General features: G+C 42.2%; 1 protein-coding gene across 3 annotated transcripts in view; it reads right to left on the bottom strand.

Annotated features, from left to right (window-relative positions):
* The window catches only part of LOC128686957 (uncharacterized), a 94,035-nt gene extending 72,678 nt beyond the window's left edge, over window positions 1-21,357 (bottom strand). For 2 of the 3 annotated variants that reach the window (XM_053774263.2, XM_053774266.2), the window contains exon 1: window positions 21,147-21,357. The gene's annotated coding sequence lies outside the window, so the exon portion shown is untranslated. Of the gene's footprint in view, window positions 1-18,832; window positions 18,891-21,146 lie in introns of all 3 variants that reach the window. The other variant, XM_053774264.2, reaches the window with a different exon arrangement.
* Window positions 21,358-21,633: the final 276 nt, after the last annotated feature.

Below are 21,633 nucleotides of genomic sequence, written 5' to 3'. Positions count from 1 at the left end.
AATAAGAAACGTAAAGAAAAAGAAGAGAATGAGCAAAGAGAAACATAAAGGGAGATAAAGGAAATAAGGGAATGTATAAAGAGAACAGAAACAATTACTTCTTCCTCTTCCAGCATATCTCCAAGCCGGGAGAAAGGAATTGAGAGACACATGAAGCGAAAGAGGATTTAGAGAATAATGAATAAATTGAGAAAGAAAATTAGACAAAGAGGAGAGGAAGGTAGTAGAGCCAACGAAGTTCTCTGCTAAGCCAAGCACGAATTGCTATCTTTCCCACCACAGAGATGATCACAACATAAAAAGAGCCGCCAGGAATCTGAAGTGTGTCGTCAGCAGCGGCAGTATCAAGCCGCCTACACTTCTTCCAGCATCTCTCCCAACTGAAAAGTTAGAATTATTCCACAAGTACTCGCAAAATCATAATAACACGATTGCAAACAAACCATGGAACGGGTGGGGTTTGAATCCATGGTGAGAAGAGTCGTAATACTCAAGGCCAGTGCGTTAGTCACTAGGGCCAGCTGACTACAATAAGTCATCCAATTAGGTACATTTCTATACGCCATAGGGTTAGCATGATCCCCACTGTCACATTGGGGCTCATGCTAACTCCAAGGTACCTGATGATTCAAGAGGTGAGGCGCAAACATTGTGATGTTTCGCTCTATTTAAAGCTTTATGAAATCAATGAAGGCTCTACACAGAGTAAACGTGTCATAATACAAATTTATTCTGTACCTGCGTCTTACTTCATTACTGGTGGCAGTACACCCTTCGACCTCAGGCACTTCCTGCTAGATAACACGTTTAGAGATGTGCCCAGACGTTTCGATTTACCTAGGGATCGAACCCGGATCCTTCCGGTTGTGAGCCGAATGCTGTGACCACTGAGCTACAAATCACAGGCCATTAGCTATGTCAAACAATAAGGAATAACAATGAACACGAAAAAAGAATAGGGATGGCACTTTCAAAAACGCTAAGTTACACACGAGCGAGAAATGCAGTAAACGGTGACTAACTAGAGGACAGGAAGTGTAGTTTTTCCGGCTGCCGGCACTGGGGGGTAGCACACAATGGAAAAGGAACAATGGGCAGTAGTGGCGCACGCTGGTTAAGGGAAAGGGGGAGCGGGTTTAGGTGAAAGGAAGCGCTGGTTAATGGGGGTAGGGGGCGCCATGTAAGGGAAAGCACGAAGCACGCTTATCGAAAATAGTTCCGGGACAAGTGCAGAAATTCCTAAAAAAAAAAAAAAAAAAAATACGCACCTCGATGTGCGGGTTTTGGGGTGAATTATTCCGATGACCATTAATCTTCAAGCTTTCACGAGGAAACTGAATCTCAACCTCTGCTAAGTGACAGATCTGCCAGGCTGTGATGTGTGAAACAGTGGGACGTCAACGGACAAAATATTTCAAGGAAAGGTACAAGTATGACTGGTGGTGCAACAATAGGCTGGTTTAGAATGACACGTCAGCCAACACTAGGACACATCAGAAAAGATGCCAGGACCGAAACGTTGTCTAATAAATTTATCGGTATCTAATATACCAAAGTTTATACCAACAATAGCTGTATAGCCCTTGTGGCTTAGCGCTTCTTTTTGATGATGATAATAATAATAATAATAATAATAATAATAATATACCAACATCAATAATAATAATAATAATATACCAACAACATCAATAATAATAATAATAATAATAATAATATACCAAGGCAACATCAGTAGCAAGAAAATAAATAAATTAACAAGTCCACATTCTGAGGGAATAGTAATGGGATAATAGTCTTCACATGTGAACAGTTATTAGTCATCAATCATGTACACAAGCCTCAAAGAATGCACTTTTCCAATGGCATTTACAAAATATAACCGTATACAGAGAAGTCTACTTTGAAGACTTACGGAATATAAGGAAAATCTAGGATGTAATTTCCGAGAACAAGTGACACGTCAAAGGTAATGGACTAACGTCAACTATGTGATTACATTTTATAGGGCAGCCAGTAGAGGTGCAGAACCTATTTCTTGACGAGTATTCCTAGTTTGGCCCCGCGGCCCGGTTCATGACCAGGCCTCCTGGTGGATCAACGAGGCTGTTACTGCTGGCCGCACGTAGCCCAACGTACGACCCACTGCCCGGCTGATCTGGCACTGACTTTAGGTATCTGTCCAGCTCCCTCTTGAAGACAACCAGGGATCAATTGGTATTTCCCCTTATGGCTGGTGGGAGGCTGTTGAACAGTCTTGGGCCACGGACACTTATTGTGTTTCCTCTTAGTCTACCAGAGGCGCCCCTACTTTTCACTAGGGATATGTTACATCAATAACAAAAAAAGGCACAATACCGTGACTGGTGTATATGTTACATCGCCTGTTCTGGTTTAACTCTACTCCTGGAGCCAAATGGCGTATGCCAACAGTATTGAAAAAAAGACATTTGTAGAGCAAACTTTTATTGCAGCATTACTTTCTTGTAGAGTTTTATTAAGTCATGCATTCATTACCTGATAAAGATCTACACAGACCTTAGCAATATTCCAAAAAAGTGCGTTCTACGCTTATCATGACTCACGAATTCGTAATAACACAATTTCAAACAAACCATGGTACGGGTGGGGTTAGAACCAATGGGTTCCAACCCCATCCGTACCGTGGTTCGTTCTACGTATCCCACATCGATCGATACCGGCCTCCCCTGCCTCTCCACCATCACCTACCAATAACTCACGATAACAGATGGAAGATAATGTTTCTTAACCTATCAAATGTTGAAAAACTAAATACAATTTATTTACTTAGGCTATCATTATCCAAATATTTAAGTTAGGTTTCATAAAGCTGTAAAAACATACTGTAATTTAAAAAAGTCGCCACTTGGTGTGAAAGACTAGACTGAATTATGTAGACTCGATCTAACGTTACATGAGAACCCTACTGTAAGGACCCGTGTTAAGTTGGTCTAGGTACAATACACAAAGCACACAGAGACCAGTTGACAATGTTTCACAATCACCCTCACAATCACCTTCACAATCATCCTCACAACCACCTTCACAATCATCCTCACAACCACCTTCACAGTCATCCTCACAACCACCTTCACAATCATCCTCACAACTACCTTCACAAACCTTACCAATGTTACACCACACCATAATTATCGCCTATCTAATGAACTAACAATCAAGGTTCTTACCAGAGTGAGACGCAGATATATGTTAAATCCAATCGACAAACTATTCTGGGAAAACAGTACTACTCTCAAAAGGAAAACTTGAGTTGGCTGAGAATTTATTTTTTTTATTTTTTATTCGCCGGTATTCTCCCGGCCCGGGTCTTTTCCAAGTAGTGGTGACCCGGCCTTGGCTCCCTATCTGGGGAGTGTCTCGAGACTTAAGTCTCCCATGGGAGGAGGTACAAGTACCTCCTCATCTTTGGGACCAAGTGTCCCCAGGCCTAGCCACATTCCCCGCCCTCACGGGGCTCGTAGGGAGAAGCTAGGCCTCTGGTCTGCCATCTACCCCGCCTCAAAGGGGCTCGTGGGGATGGCAGTCTTATGAGCTGCAGATGGTAGCAAGCTCAGGCCTTCTTTTTTTTTTTGGCTGAGAATTATTATTATTATTAAAGATTCGCCGGTATTCTCCCGGCCCGAGCCTTTTCCAAGTGGTGGCCCGGCCTTGGCTCCCTCTTTAGGGAGTGTCTGAGACCTAAGTCTCCCATGGGAGGAGGCACAAGTACCTCCTCATCTTTGGGACCAACTGTCCCCAGGCCTAGCCACAAGCTAGACCTCTCTGGTCTGCCATCCCCGCCCCAAGGGAGCTAATGGGAATGACAGTCTTGTGAGCTGAAAGCTCCGGCTCAGGCACCTACCCTACCCTAGAAGGGCTGGGCATGGTGTCGATTGTGTCTAATTATTATTATTATTAAAGATTAGCCGGTATTCTCCCGGCCCGGGCCTTTTCCAAGTGGTGGCCCGGCCTTGTCTCCCTCTCTAGGGAGTGTCTGAGACCTAAGTCTCCCATGGGAGGAGGCACAAGTACCTCCTCATCTTTGGGACCAACTGTCCCCAGGCCTAGCCACATGCTAGGCCTCTCTGGCCTGCCATCCCCGCCCCAAGGGGCTAATGGGAATGACAGTCTTATGAGCTAAAGGCTCCGGCTCAGGCACCTACCCTACCCTAGAAGGGCTGGGCATGGTGTCGATTTTGGCTGAGAAGTCCCAGCGGCGATTTTCTAAATCTACTTATTTGTGATTATAATGTTTTTATAACTTTATGCAATCTAACTTAAATATGATGAATAATGATAACCTAAATGAATATGCTATATTTAGTTTTAAACGCTTGATATGCCAATAAAAGTTATATTCCGTTTGCTGGTCCTGCAAGCAGAAAATACTAGCCTAGCAGAGCAGATGATTGCCAAGTAGATATGGCCTCAGGTACACCAGAGATATAACCCAAAATTGGTCAGAGACCACTTTTGTTTTACTGCCATAACCTTTCATACACTATGAAAATCAATCTGAAAATCCACAGAAGTTTTTTCTAAGGAATTCCTTAAGAAAGTAAGAAACGAGTACAGTTTGCTAGTTTTAATGATAATCAATGTATGTGGGTCATTAAATCTGCAATTCACCTGTGCACTAATATCAATAATATTTTAATCCTTAAAATATAGTAAATCACTGAGAGGTGTATAGCTATCAAAGTAGATACACACCTTTGGCTCTATATACACCCAAAGGTGTGTGTATACGCATACCTCTGGATGTATATACAAAACATTTGGATATATATATACACCCAAAGGTGTATATATACACAACTCTGGTTGTATATATACACACAACCCTGGTTGTATATATACACACATCCCTGGTCTCATATATACACACCTCAAAGTGTATACAGGCACGGCACACACAGGTGGTATTCTTTATATATATATATATATATATATATATATATATATATATATATATATATATATATATATATATATATATATATATATATATATATATATATATATATATATATATATATATATATATATATATATATATATGTATATATATATATATATATATATAATGTACATATATATATATATATATATATATATATATATATATATATTTATATACCTGGAGGTTATTCCGGGGATCAACGCCCCCGCGGCCCGGTCCATGACCAGGCCTCCCGATGGATCAGGGCCTGATCAACTAGGCTGTTACTGCTGGCCGCACGCAGTCCAACGTACGAGCCACAGCCCGGCTGATCCGGCACTGACTTTAGGTATCTGTCCAGCTCTCTCTTAAAGGCAGCCAGGGGTTTATTGGGAATTCCCCTAATGCTTGATGGGAGGCTGTTAAACAGTTTTGGGCCCCGGACACTTATGGTGTTTTCCCTTAGTGTACCAATGGCGCCCCTACTTTTTATTGGGGGCAGTTTGCATCGCCTGCCCAGTCTTTTACTTTCGTAGGGAGTGATTTCTGTGTGCAGATTTGGGACCATTCCTTCCAAGATTTTCCAAGTGTAGATTATGATATATCTCTCCCTCCTGCGTTCCAACGAGTACAAGTCAAGTGCTTCCAAGCGTTCCCAGTAGTTAAGGTGCTTGACAGAACTTATACGTGCAGTAAAGGATCTCTGTACACTCTCTAGATCTGCGATTTCACCTGCTTTGAATGGAGATGTTAATGTACAGCAGTATTCCAGCCTAGAGAGAACAAGTGATTTGAAAAGGATCATCATGGGCTTGGCATCTCTCGTTTTGAAAGTTCTCATTATCCATCCTATCATTTTCTTTGCACGTGCGATCGTGGCACTGTTGTGATCCTTGAAAGTGAGATCTTCAGACATTACTACTCCCAGGTCCCTTACATTAGTTTTCCGCTCTATTGTATGGCCGGAGTCAGTAGTATACTCTGTTCTAGTTATCTCCTCCAGTTTTCCATAACGGAGTAGTTGGAATTTGTCCTCATTGAACATCATATTGTTTACCGTTGCCCATTGGAAAACTTTGTTTATATCTTCTTGGAGATTAACCGCGTCCTCAGCAGATGACAGCCTCATGCAGATCCTAGTATCATCCGCAAAGGATGATACGGTGCTGTGGTGTATATCTCTGTTTATGTCTGATATGAGGATAAGGAATAAGATAAGAATATATGAGCAGGAGAACCGTGAATACACTAAGAGAAAAACACAGTGTCAGGGTTCCAAGACTGTTCAAATAGCCTCACATCATACACAAGGGGGATTATTAACAGACCCATGGCTTTCTTCGAGAGGGAACTGGACAGCTTCCTAAAGTCAGTGCTTTACCAGCAGGGCTGTGGGTTGGTATGTTGGATTGCGTGCGGTCAGCAGTAACAGCCTGGTAGATCAGTATGTGATCCACCGGGAGGTCTGGTCACGGGCTGGGCCGCAGGCAAGTTAATCCCCGGAACATCCTCCAGGTAGGTAACACTAAAAGAGTAGATATTAAAGTCCGGGCCCCAGTAAAACTAGTCAACAGAACCTTAAGAGGTTGAGCCAGGAGCTGTGGTTTGACCCCCAGCAAGGACATCTAGACTAGCACTACCTGGACTCGCCCACTTGTTGACGCTGGCTACCAGTCAGTGCGCTTACATGGAGCACATCTTCGTGGTGTAGGTGTGGTAATGAGAGGAGTGGTAAGTGGAGGTGAGATGGGTGTTCGGGGGAGAGGTACAGTCCTGACCTCTAACCGACCAGTGAGAAGTAATATCCCCCCTCCCCAGCAACACCCCATTCTTTCCTGCCAGCCACCACGGAACCCATACCCCATCACCACCATCGTTACCCCTAAACACCACCACTAACCCCCTAACTACCATCAGTAACTCCCCTTAACATCATTGCTAACCCCCTCCACATAAGCCTTTCTTTCCCAAGTAATATAATTTTGACGACAATTAAACATTATAATTTTTGGCAAATGAAAAGAAAATAAGAATTTATATTTTATATATGTCATTTTAGTTTGTGAATGATGGTGATGGTTATGAATATTTGTGGCGATATTGTAGTTATGAACCTGACTAAGTGAGGCTGACTAGGATTATAGTGACCAATGGTAGCTCAGTCACCTCAAACACTCATTCACTCTTACCTAACTTGTTGCTTTCTTATATACACACTCGTGTGTATGCATATATATATATATATATATATATATATATATATATATATATATATATATATATATATATATATATATATATATATATATATATATATATATATATATATATATATATATATATATATATATATATATATATATATATATATATATATATATATATATATATATATATATATATATTAATATTGCACTTTATGCCCTATTTTACGAATTAAAGCAGTGTTCGTGACGTTAATGCACAAGTGAATTGCAGCCCTAACCTACGAAAACCTAACGAACTTAAAACCATGCCAAGAAAACTTCAAGCACTTACATTATATACAAGCTCTAGCTTGAAACTCAAACACCGTCAAGGAATATTATCAAGATGGTAAGCAGGTTGAGCACGGCCCCACAGGCACCTGCAAGCATCCTACCCTGCAGCACCAACTCACATCTGAACCTGCCCCTGCCCAGACATGCCAAGGTGTGTGCCCACCAAGAGGAAATTCCTACACGGGCGGTCGTCGGGTCATGTAGCCTAGGGACACCCCCAGAAACACCACCGATGCTTACACCAACAAGCTAACGTATCACGAACACGCTCGCAACACGCATGGGCACCCGAGGCGTTCCTCGGGATAAACATTTGTGGCTGGGCGCTATCGTTTTTGTGTACGTGAATGTTATGTTAGCTCCCCATAGTTGTGACTGGTTTCTAGAGTTCTACTCCCGCAGCCTAGTCAGAAGCCTGACTTTCCCCTTCACTGCTTATTCAAACAGGCTTTTGCTGCCTGCAGGCGTACAAGTCCATCACAACTTGGCTCATGTGTCACATTTTAAAGGCGAATGCAATAGGCTACAAGGCCACCTTTTAAAAATATAAAAATCATACGATAAATAAAGGGAATTGACAATACCCTTAACTGTCCGCTAGGGGCAACTTGGCTAAGTTTCTGAAACAAGTGTTTGATCAGTTTATGTTGGCTTGCGTGCAGCCAGCCCCAACAGTATTTACTTTACGTTTGCTCACTCCTCAAGGCGCTAACAGTGAGGGCTGCTCTGGAATCGGCCGCAACATGATCTATAGGGGATTAACTTTGGGTATACTTCAAGATAATACCAATGTACACACACACACACACACAAAAAAAAAGCTAGCAACCACACACAATAAAAAACGTTAGCAACCCAGAGGCTACTGGAACTAGTCAAGTTGATGTGATGCCCGCCAACCTTAACCCGGTAGCCTCAGGTAAGATACCCGAGGCTGTTTCTGGCTGCTCCCTCAGTCCTCTTCTCTCCCCCCCCCCCTTAACATGCCTTGACGGGTTTCTCTACACAATTCCTGATCAGCCAGGTTGTGTTGGGCACGTTGGATTGCATGCTTCACGCACCAATAGCCTGACTATTAAGATCACCAACCAGGAAGCCTAAACAATGACCGGGTCACACCAGAAGCTTCAAGAAGTAGTCTTGTCTCTGTACACAGGCGAATTTCCTAAATATACAACCGAGTATACACCGAAGTATCTCTGAATGTACGTATATACTGAGTATAAACAATGTGTATAATCATGGTATAACTGCATAAAATGTGTGCACAAAAAAAAGGATCAGGGTTATGTAACACTTTCTACAAATCGACCAAAATAGTAATAATAAACAAAATAATATCTTCCACAGTGAAAAGTTCCTTTTTTCTAGACCCAGTACTGGCCTTCTAAGTCTCGTGCTCGTAACGGACATGTACAAAACCACAAATCACGGCACTATCAATTTTCGCAGAGATGCCAGAATCAGTGTAAGAATAAAATGCAAGAGACCCCGAGGGTGAACAAGCCGGATGATCTTACGCTCGAGGAACATAATATTGCTATCACAATTGCAAGGAAAATATCAGACAGGATAACAAGAACATTCAAAAGAACAGATGTCAAGCCGATAATGATACTCTATAAGACGTTTGCTTTCTTTAGACGTGAATACTCCTATACACTGACAACCCTTTTGATAGCAGGCAAAATTGCAGATTTGGAGAATGTACAGAACACTACTAATGTCCCTATGAATTCGCTCAAACACTTAAAATTATTGGGAAGACCTGAAGTTCCTCAAATATTACTCCCTGGAACGCACACGAAAAATATATTCATCATAATATAAGCTTGGAAAATACTAGATTTACCGGCTGTAAATACTCATGCTGAAATTACTTCTTGCGAGAAATGGAAGGACGGCAGACGGTGTAAAATGTCGCAATGAACAGTTGTATTTAAAAAAAACTCAATAAATATAAAAGGTTCCGAGACTTTTCAATACCCTTCTCTCTAACATAAAGGGAAATACGATCAGTCCCATATCTTCAAAGGAGATCTTGTCAAACTCCTTTTTAAACAGGTCGTGCTCAGCGTGGCTGTGATGTCTATGCCAGGCTGAGTGCTGCCAGCAGTGTGAATGAAGTCTTGATCAGAAAGGACTGGTCTGAGAGCGGGTCGCGGGGACAATGAGTCAAGGAAGCATCAAGTAGACAAATTAAACATTTGATTCGACTCACTTCTGCCCCTCAAGGGAGGTTCCTTGACGCTGGTGAGGGGCTCTTGATCTATGGAATTGGATCTGTGCTCCGGTTCAGTGAATTGAGCCTGAATACCTTCCATCCCCCCACACATGCGCTCTATAATCCTACGGGTTTAGCGCTCCCCATTATATATATATATATATATATATATATATATATATATATATATATATATATATATATATATATATATATATATATATATAGACTCGCTTCTATCCCACGGTCAATATTAGCCCCCAAAACCCATGATATGTATTCAGTAAATAAAGCAAAATGTTTATGACCAGCTTTTTTTTCAATGTAAACATCGTTACCGATAATTACGCGATTACATTCGAGTCTTGATACCGTAAAGTGTTGCTAAGCGCGCAGAAGCACTACTGCATCTGGACTGACACCCGACTCTATCATTCATTAGTAACACCAAGCTCAACATGTGGTGGCGTTTCCAATATTAAAACTATATCGACCAGCATCTGTACACTAGGATGGCAGATAACATCACCACCACCATTATTATCTTACCCACACATACCAGGTTGGCAGCACTGACAACTGGGGTGTAAGGTCATATGAGGTGACATCTCAGTCTTAGAAGCCTTCTGTTGTGCTATGATTTTTATAGTTTCTTGATAATATGAGAAATTCACAATTTTTTCACAATAGTTATTTTTCATATCACCTGTTTACTGTGATTTTATTGCATATATACAAGAATAGGGGTGTATCTTTCTCTGGCAGAGGTGACAGCGGTAGCCAGTTCAGGCGAAGGAGCCCTTACTGAATTGCTTAAGACTTTAAACTTATGAATAATAGAGGTGTGGTGAGGAAATAAGTGTTGCAGTACTAGGAATCAGAAGAAGCGAGAATTGCCAACTTTAGAAAACATAACTAGGTACAATACTTATTTATAAAAACAAAGGAATTGGTCTACCAGCAAAAAGAGAAAAGCGTGACCTAAGTTTCCCTGACTTGTGCTACACAACCGTCCAGATCACAAGAAAACAGACGAACCGAGACTAACTGTACGTGCAGAAAACATACATCATATTATTACAATACAGAGACCTATTATTATAGTTATTGTTATTATGAGGGAGAGCTAAACCAGTAGCGATTACACAGCACCTGTGGGGGGAAGATGAAGGGCATTCAGGTTTAATTCTGGGAATTAGAGCACAGATCCATTTCCCTATATCAAGAGCCAACATCAAGGAACCTCTCTGGAGGGAACAGAGACCTACTTCAATCCGAAAAAGTAGGGGCATGCCCGCTGAATGCCACAAAGTCCACGAGCCAGATAGGTTAGTATTAATCTGGGGGCGATGAATACCTGGAGGTTACCTGGAGGTTATTCCGGGGATCAACGCCCCCGCGGCCCGGTCCATGACCAGGCCTCCCGATGGATCAGGGCCTGATCAACTAGGCTGTTACTGCTGGCCGCACGCAGTCCAACGTACGAGCCACAGCCCGGCTGATCCGGCACTGACTTTAGGTATCTGTCCAGCTCTCTCTTGAAGGCAGCCAGGGGTTTATTGGCAATTCCCCTAATGCTTGATGGGAGGCTGTTGAACAGTTTTGGGCCCCGGACACTTATGGTGTTTTCCCTTAGTGTACCAATGGCGCCCCTACTTTTTATTGGGAGCATTTTGCATCGCCTGCCCAGTCTTTTACTTTCGTAGGGAGTGATTTCTGTGTGCAGATTTGGGACCATTCCTTCCAAGATTTTCCAAGTGTAGATTATGATATCTCTCTCCCTCCTGCGTTCCAACGAGTACAAGTCAAGTGCTTCCAAGCGTTCCCAGTAGTTAAGGTGCTTGACAGAACTTATACGTGCAGTAAAGGATCTCTGTACACTCTCTAGATCTGCGATTTTACCTGCTTTGAATGGAGATGTTAATGTACAGCAGTATTCCAGCCTAGAGAGAACAAGTGATTTGAAAAGGATCATCATGGGCTTGGCATCTCTCGTTTTGAAAGTTCTCATTATCCATCCTATCATTTTCTTTGCACGTGCGATCGTGGCACTGTTGTGATCCTTGAAAGTGAGATCCTCAGACATTACTACTCCCAGGTCCCTTACATTATTTTTCCGGTCTATTGTATGGCCGGAGTCAGTAGTATACTCTGTTCTAGTTATTATCTCCTCCAGTTTTCCATAACGGAGTAGTTGGAATTTGTCCTCATTGAACATCATATTGTTTACCGTTGCCCATTGGAAAACTTTGTTTATATCTTCTTGGAGGTTAACCTCGTCCTCAGCAGATGACTGCCTCATGCAGATCCTAGTATCATCCGCAAAGGATGATACGGTGCTGTGGTGTATATCTCTGTCTATGTCTGATATGAGGATAAGGAATAAGATGGGGGCGAGTACTGTGCCTTGTGGAACAGAGCTCTTCACTATGGCAGCCTCCGATTTAACTCTGTTGACCACTACTCTTTGTGTTCGATTTGTTAGGAAGTTGAAGATCCATCTGCCCACTTTCCCAGTTATTCCTTTAGCACGTATTTTATGGGCTATTACGCCATGATCGCATTTATCAAATGCTTTTGCAAAGTCTGTGTATATTACATCTGCATTCTGATTTTCTTCCAGTGCATCCAAGGCCATGTCATAGTGATCCAGTAGTTGTGAGAGGCAGGAGCGACCTGCCCTGAACCTATGTTGCCCTGGATTGTGCAGATTTTGGGAATCCAGGTGTTTTGCAATCCTGCTTCTTAGCACTCTTTCAAAGATTTTTATGATGTGGGACGTCAGAGCTATTGGTCTATAGTTCTTAGTTAATGTTTTGCTGCCACCTTTATGGAGTGGGGCTATATCCGTTGTTTTAAGTGACTGTGGAATTTCACCCATGTCCAAGCTCCTCCTCCATAGTGTACTTAGGGCACGCGAGAGGGGTTTCTTGCAGTTCTTAATGAAAACAGAGTTCCACGAGTGTGGGCCCGGGGCTGAGTGCATAGGCATGTTGTCAATGGCTTTTTCGAAATCTATCGGAGTTAGGGTAATGTCGGAAATCTGGCATACATTTATGGAGTTTTGAGGCTCATTCATGAAGAAATCATTTGGGTCGTCGATCCTCAGACCGATTAGTGGTTCACTAAACACAGAGTCGTACTGGGATTTCAATATTTCACTCATTTTCTTGTTGTCATCTGTGTAAGTCCCATCCTGTCTGAGTAAGGGCCCGATACTAGATGTGGTATTTGCCTTGTTTTTGGCATATGAAAAGAAATATTTTGAATTTCTTTCAATTTCACTAATAGCTTTAAGCTCCTCCTGCCTCTCCTGGTTCCTGTAAGAGTCACTTAGCTTAAGTTCGATAGTTTCCACTCCCCTGGTCAGCGCCTCCTTTCGTGTATCAGATATTCTAGCACTCCTGAGGAGCTCAGTGACTCTTCGTCGTCTTCTGTAGAGGGAGCATCTTTTTCTCTCCAGTTTACTCCTGCTCTTCTTTCTTAGGGGAATATGCCTAGAACATGCTTCGACTACCAGGAAGTTGATCCTTTCAAGGCACTGGTTTGGATCCATGTCATTTAAGACATCTTCCCAACATGTTCCGTTTAGGACATGGTTTACCTGGTCCCAGTTGATGTTCTTGTTGTTGAAGTTGTATTTTGTGAAAACACCTTCACAGGTACATGCTTTCTGCTGATCAGGACCCCTATGCATGTACGTCTGGACTTCGATTAGATTGTGATCGGAATTAGTTGTTTTTGATATTCTTATGTCTCTTATCAGGTCCTCATTATTTGTGAAGATAAGGTCAAGTGTGTTTTCTAGTCTTGTTGGCTCCACTATCTGCTGGCTTAAGGTGTGTTTTTCGCAGAGACTTAGTAGCTCATGTTGAATTACAATTAGACTTACGTCTGTAGTTTCAGAAAATGTATGATAGCACTTTGTAGCCCTGTGCACAAGACGATGTACTTCGAATAATCTCTCTGTATGACAAATATCCTCAAGTGCACAGTTATGTGCAGACCATCTTAGATAAATGAATGCACCATGGGCTATCAAAGCTTATTCCTTGGGTAACACTAATAATATGCTAGGCCAAAATATTTTTTAGTGGGTTTGGGCTTGACAAGGACTTGCCACGTATGGGCCGGTAGGCCTCATTTCTTATGTTCTTACACGAGAACAATGTATCGACATCCGTGGTCCAAAACTATTCAACCTGCTACCAGCAAATATCAGAAAAATTGCCAGAACAGGTGACTGTCAGATGCCAGATCAACCAGGCTGTGATGGTTTCCTGGGCCAGTGGACTGCGGACAGCAACAGTCTCATTCAATAAGCCTTCTACCAAAAAAATCTTGGTCCCCGGCTGGACTGCGAAGGTAGAAAAACTAGAAATTGATCACAGACATATCCCATCCTTGGCAAATATGTTATTCCTGCCGTAGTTGTCCCAGATGTTATTAAATAACACTGGCTCCCTTACAGCAATTAACTCCAATTGCATATATCAGAAACAATGCAGGAACAAACGCAGAAGTCTTCAAGAGGAAACTGGATCTCTCCCTCCGCCAAGTGCCAGCTCAACCAGGCTGTCATTTCTATGTGGGTCAGCAAGCCGCCAATAGCAATAGCCTGATTGAACGGGAAGGTAGCAAGAAAGCTCGGCCGAAGACAGGACTGGTAGGATTGAAAAACGCTCGAAATAGGTTATAGGTTTAACAAATGTGTGGTCACGCGGGTTCCCCTTCCCAGGACGCTACTATAAGTATCCTCACCTTCCCCTCTATTTCACACCTGTGTGGTGAATTTATGGGTTAATTATATACAAATAAGAAGATGAACATAATACCTGGGTTTTGCACACAAATAACCCACACACAGGAGAAAGAAAAAACTTTATAACGACGTTTCGGTCTGACTTGAACCAATAACTAATCATACTAACACGCTAAGGTAAGGAAGCCAGTGTATGTATACATGTATACATAAGAGGGGAGGGCAGGAACGGGTTTTAAACATATAGGGCCCTTCCAATGGGCAAAGTGGGTGCCTTGATGCTGGTGAAGGGCTCTTTATCTTAAGAACTGAAGCTACCCTTAACTATTATCTTAAGAACTGAAGCTATCCTTAACTAACAACAGATGCAATCTGATTTTAGTACAAGCACAGGTATATCAATACCAATATAAGTGCAGCACTTAACCCAATGAATTATTTACAGGCTACCTGTAGTCGCATCCCCCTGGTTGATGGCCTAAACGACCAGGCTGTTGGTGCCCTCTAGCCGCATCCCAACACGGATGCACCACAGCCCGGATGACAACGTACTGACTTGAAGACAGCTAGGCGTTTGTTGGCAAATCCCGTGTGTTAATCGGGCCCCTGCTTTTCACTGAAATATCTTGCACAGTCTGTCATGCCTCTTCCTTTCATATGGAGTGATTCAATGTTGAATATGACATACTTGTAACACCGGGTATCCAGTATTGAAGGTCTGGCCGGTGCCTTTGCTTTAGGCTTGAGGGACTGACAGTCTCTCACCGAGGATTAACTTACCGATCACGTCAATACTAATATTCAACTGAAGAAGCCTGTTGTGCAAGCGAAACTTTCCAGGCAAATAACGATACCCAAGTATTGCTAAGCGTATTATTCATCAATTTGTCGAAATTATATATGGTAATCGTTTGTATGGTTTTGGTGAGGTTTGACACCGATCCCACCAGAATCTTCCAGGTCTATATTATGATGAATATTCTCGTCTACGCTCAATAATAGCCCAAATGAAGACAGAGACTCAGGCGATTAATTGATCTGGTGCTTGCCTGGTCAACCAGGCTGTTGCTGCTGGAGATCCGCTGCCCCACATCCTTGAATGCAAGATCCTCTGATATTATTAGTCTAAAGTGTTTCACATTAAACTTCCGCTCTATTGTGTGATTGTCTTGAACTCTTATCTCGTTTTCATATCCTCAAATTTACCGTAACGTTTCTCTCACTAGGATTATCCTAGGACAAACAAAGCCATAGTGAGCTAAATGTTTACTTAATAAACTGCTCTAAATGTTGCACGTGTCCTTAGTTTTGAAACACAAGTTTATATTTGACTGGTCTTAAGGACACCCAGGTGTTATGTGCTGTTGTGCCAACCTTTGAACTGTGTGTGACAAGTACCAACAGCCTTGTTGATCAGGCCATCAACCAGGAGGCCTAGTCTAGGACTGGACCGCACGGGAGGGAGGGGACACAGTCCCAAACTAAGAATCGCCTACAGGTAACCCGCCGAAATTAACATATAATACATCATATATAGATTGCAGTCGGGATAACAGAATCAAGTCAAACAAACCATACCACGGGTGGGATTTGAACCCGCGACGGTCTGGAAGAGACTCTCTGACCGCGGGTTCAAACCTCACCCGTGGTATGGTTTGTTCGCAATCGTGTCATTACGATTTCGTGAGTCAAAGTCAAACAATGTGATAATTTCCATTGGGGTACTCACTACAGATTGCAGTTACCACATTGTGTGGTAACTGCAATCTGTAGATTCACGTTATTGTGTTATCTGGAGTCTATACACCCATGTTAATGGAAAAGTACACAAATAACCCGCACATAGGAGAGAAACAGCTTATGACGTCGTTTCGGTCCGTCTTGGACCATACGTCACACTGATCCATGACGGACCGAAACGTCGTCATAAGCTTTTCTCTCTATGTGCCGGTTATTTGTGTACTGTTCCAGTCACTTGTGTTTTTTTTAATGGAACAATGTCTGTGTACTATCAGTCTCTAGTTCCACTTTCGTGGTACAGTATTAGTATCTGTGGTGCTGCAGCCTATAGTCACAGGTGATAAGCTTGATAATCTCTCAACGATTACATGCTTCTCTGAGTGAGGATCTACGATATAAAAGCAAACATTATGATAAGATTGTACGTATGGGGAGGACGGGGGGGATGAAGCTTATCTACGAAAATACTTTTCACGGGTGACCGTGAAGATTTTGTACACTTAACACAACTGTATTTCATAAAAGGGTATATCCGTGTGGGTGATTTAACAGGAAGGAATCCTGGGTGCCGTGCTCCTTCCTTAAGTGAATGTGACCTGACCTGACTAGGTTGTGTCATTGGCTTAAGCCGGTAGGAGACTTGGACCTGCCTCGCATGGGCCAGTAGGCCTGCTGCAATGTTCCTCCTTTCTTATGTTTTTATGTGTGCTAACAGCTCTTAGCAATTTGCCATTTTACGGACTATTTCCTGCTTACCCATAAAATAAAAATATTTTTACTAAAAATTTATTAGTCAAAATAACTAATCTCTTCGATTTTACTGTACTTTTCATAAGATTTTAAAAAAACTCGTGTAAATTTTATATCGCCTCTGAATACCCATATTTTCCTCTCCATCTGAAGTGTTTGTTACCGAAGTGGTACTTGAACAGCGACGGTGCTGGTCATCATGTTGATCAAATACCTGAAGGATAAATTAGACACATGTGCAACACTTATCTATTTTATCAACTAATTGTCTAATTTATCAACTTGTCGGTTCTCTGAACCATTCATCTACATACCTGAAGGATACTTTTGGAGGCCAACCCCCCTTTTGACCCAGTACCACACCAAGCCTTCTCGTGGACAAGGCCTGATCAGCGAGGCTGCTGCTGCTGGTCGTACGTACGAAACACAAGCAGAGAACTTCTATAATACGTTTCGCCCAAGGCTGGGCTTTATCAAGTACACAGGAATGAGCTGAGCACCCCTGCTATTTATTGGTGGTACTTTGCACCGTCTGCCAAGTCTCTTGCTTTCATTCTAGGTATCTTGGTGTGCAGATTTGCAACCAGTCCCTCGACGATTTTCCACGTGCAAATTATTATATATCTTTCCGGCCTCCGTTCCAGCGAACAGTTAAGGTACCTCAAGCACCCCCAGCAGTTCAGATGTTTAACTCAATGTATATATATATACATGAAGAGTGAAAGTTCTCTGTACGTTACTTTCTTTTTGTATTGTAAATAATAAGCGACGGTGACAGGTAATAAAGTCAAAGGTAAAAATAAGCCACAGAAAAGTCACAATAGTCACATGCAAAACAATCACAGAGCGAATTTAATGTAAGCTAAGTTAGAATAAGTTAGGCTAAACTGCAACAACCGCACCATACACAGTCATTATATGTCTTTTATAATATTAATTAAATTCGATACACCACACTGTGGCTACATTAATTAACCTAATCAAACACTGCCAACAAAGGTGATTTATTTCCATAGATTACAGCAATACTTCAAAATAAATTGCGTTACATATTAACTTAAGGTCACATATTGAGTTTTCAGGATTCTGATTTATACACAGTAAACAATAATAATAAAAAATACTTCTTTACTGTCAAAGCCTGAGCTATTATCGATTATCGGGAACTATTTTTTGCAGGGAACTATTTTTTGCAGATACTAGGATACTGTATTGTATCGGTGGTCCTGTGACCCTGGTCACTCTAAAATGTCATAATGTTGGCATACTGTCTTTTTCAACAACCTGTCGGTGTCACGTGCCATTTGTACCAATTATTACATTCATAGCGAAGCACTAAACCCACAGAGGATCATACGGCGCCTAAGGAATGAGAGGCTGTCAGATTTGTTCCGAGGAAGGGGAGAGTAGCTCCTAGTTTTTTAATCGAGAGCCATTTACAAACAAATGCACCACTAATGAAATGTGACATCAGCTCCCGGAGACAAAGCTCTTGATTACATAAGAACATAAGAAAGAAGTAACACTGCAGCAGGCCTACTGACCCAGAGATCTGTTAGCCCAAGATACCAGTCAAGCACAATGAGTCTTATTTCCATTGGGATCCATAGGTCCTATTCCGGGAAGCCTGGTCATGGACCGGGCCGCGGGGGCGCTGATTCCTGGAATACCCTCCCGGTAGATTCCAGGTAATGCCCCTAGGATGCCACCAGCAATCTGCTAGCACCTGAGTCCCGTAGCTCATCACTCAGATCATACTGAGGTCCGGGGATCGTTCCCCCGGTACGGCTGTAAACATGGGACGTTTTTCCATAAGACACCTACTGTCCCTGTTCACTCATTAGTAAAATAGGTACCTGGTGTTAGTCGACCGGTGTGGGTTGCGTCGCTAAACCCGTAGGTGGCATCCAGCGCCTGGGGGGAATGAGAAGCATTCAGGTTTGATCCAAAGAAGGGGAACAGAGGTTCAATTCCTATCATAAAAAGCCCTCCCCCCACCGGTTTCAAGGAGCCTCTGGGAAATTAGGTTAGATCCGAGGACAGGGGAAGATAGCCACAATTCCCTTGCTAGAGCCTCCTCCACCAGCGTCTAAATACCACCAACCCTCACCCGCCATAAAGGGAATGAACTTGCTAAAAAAAAAAAAACATAATTTGGCGCATATGTGCTATAGGGCGGTGACCTGAGCTATATAAACACGACTTGAAACCACGACAGCCTTGATGTCACTCATAGAAATCTTTAGGCTCCAGATTCCCGGGAGATTTACAGCATATCCGAAAAAGTTTTATTATAATTATCATAATTATTATAATTATAATTATTTTCTTTCCTTCGTCGTGGCCTTTGTTTTCTTCTTCTTCTTCTTCTTCTTCTTCTTCTTATTATTATTATTATTATTATTATTATTATTATTATTATTATTATTATTATTATATGCATAGGGAGGCACTAACTCTAAAAGGGGGTCGTTTAACCCATGGGGAATGGGATGCAATCACGTTTGATCCAAGTAAAAGGAAGGGTGCTCCCATTCCCGGCACAGAGAGCTCTTCACCAGCATGAAGACGCCCTGAAGGAACAGCAGATCCCAAACAAGTTTTTTCCTAAACGAGTCAATTCCTAAAAGCCTGGAGGAAATGCTCGCTCAGCAAGTTTTTATTAGATTATACATATTTTTATTGCTTTTACAACGGTCTTGAGGGGTATACAGGAATTGGGATTATAAGCGTGTGTATACATATGCAAAACAACCACTGTGAAAAAATAGCGATAACCCAAAGAAATCAGTTTCTATTTTTGGGTCCTTAAACCCGTAGGGGTCATATGATATTAAAAGTAAGCTCTAAACCCGTAAGGGAAACAGCGCTTCAAGCGCCATAGTGTAAATTGAAGACTGGAAACTTTATTGGGGACACGTTTAGCCACACAGTGGCTTTCGTCAGTCCAATACAGGAACGGTAGAAATTAAGGAGTTTGACGTAATCAGTCCCTCAGCCTGGAGTCGATATGTGCGGCCAGCAGTAACAGCCTGGTTGATCAGGCCCTGGTCCACCAGGAGGCCTGGTCATGGACCGGGTCACGGGGGCGTTGACCCCCGGGATACCCTCCAGGTAGACCATCAAGATAAGTCTGAACACATCGGTTCAAGACTTGACTTGTATTCGTTGGAACGCAGGAGGGAGAGATATATCATAATCTACACTTGGAAAATCTTGGAAGGAATGGTCCCAAATCTGCACACAGAAATCACTCCCTACGAAAGTAAAAGACTGGGCAGGCGATGCAAAATGCTCCCAATAAAAAGTAGGGGCGCCATTGGTACACTAAGGGAAAACACCATAAGTGTCCGGGGCCCAAAACTGTTCAACAGCCTCCCATCAAGCATTAGGGGAATTGCCAATAAACCCCTGGCTGCCTTCAAGAGAGAGCTGGACAGATACCTAAAGTCAGTGCCGGATCAGCCGGGCTGTGGCTCGTACGTTGGACTGCGTGCGGCCAGCAGTAACAGCCTAGTTGATCAGGCCCTGATCCATCGGGAGGCCTGGTCATGGACCGGGCCGCGGGGGCGTTGATCCCCGGAATAACCTCCAGGTAACCTCAAACTCCTCCATTTCTACCGTTCTTGTATTGGACTGATGAAGCCAGTGTGGCGAAACGTTTCCTCAATAAAAATGATGCATGAGTCTCATTTTTCACCTTGTCGGGTTTTTTTGGGGGGTTTTCAAACCCAATTTTGGGTTTTCAAAACCATTTATGGATTTTCAAAACCAATTTTTGAGTTTTCAAAACCAATTTTTGGGTTTTCAAATCCAATTTTGCGTTTTTAAAACCAGTTTTGCGTTTTCAAAACCATTTTTGCGTTTTCAAAACCATTTTTGAGTTTTCAAAACCATTTTTGGGGGTTTAAAAAATTTTTTTAGGTTTTCAAAACCATTTTTGGGGTTTCAAAACCAATTTTTGGGTTTTCAAAACCAATTTTTGGGTTTTCAAAACCATTTATCAGTGTAAATTTCCTAGGATTACCCCCTCCCCCCAATAAGTCTGATTTTATTTCCACTGGGTCCTTGGAAAGGTTAAATCAGATCCAGTTCCATGGATCAAGAGCCCCTCACCGGCGTCAAGGAATCTCCTGTTTATTTTTTTTAGGAGTAAATTTTAGGACTCACCTTTAAATTAAGACCCACATGGAAGTCACTCTTCAAAATATAAATTATCCTTCGATGTTTCTCAATAATATAAATTTCTATCACCAACAGAGTCTGTTCCTAAAGTTCATTAAACCTTAAAAATCACTCGATTTGTATACACAAGATTTTTTTTTAAGAGTAATGAGAGGAGGAGAAGCGGAGTACACCCTCCCGCACCAGCGCCTGGAGACACACTGAAGCTGCCTCACTGTTGCTGCCAGGATGACGCTGCTGCCCCGGGTATTGCCATCTTTACTCATAATTTGCCTTAATTTGTTTATATTTATTATTTTTTTCGACTGCCACTCTATTGCCTCAGGTTAGTATGAGAGTTGTCATTGTTGTTGGTAAAATGCCGCGGCTTAAACGACATTTTAGACATTCTCTGGAAGACATTGATTTCATGGGTAAGGGTACAGGACGTCGTACAGCATCATTTTGAAGACAGTTTATTATTATTATTATT

This window comes from Cherax quadricarinatus, unplaced genomic scaffold (assembly GCF_038502225.1).
Source record: "Cherax quadricarinatus isolate ZL_2023a unplaced genomic scaffold, ASM3850222v1 Contig50, whole genome shotgun sequence".
Lineage (NCBI taxonomy): Eukaryota > Metazoa > Arthropoda > Malacostraca > Decapoda > Parastacidae > Cherax > Cherax quadricarinatus.
This window is presented reverse-complemented; position numbering and strand designations above follow the sequence as displayed.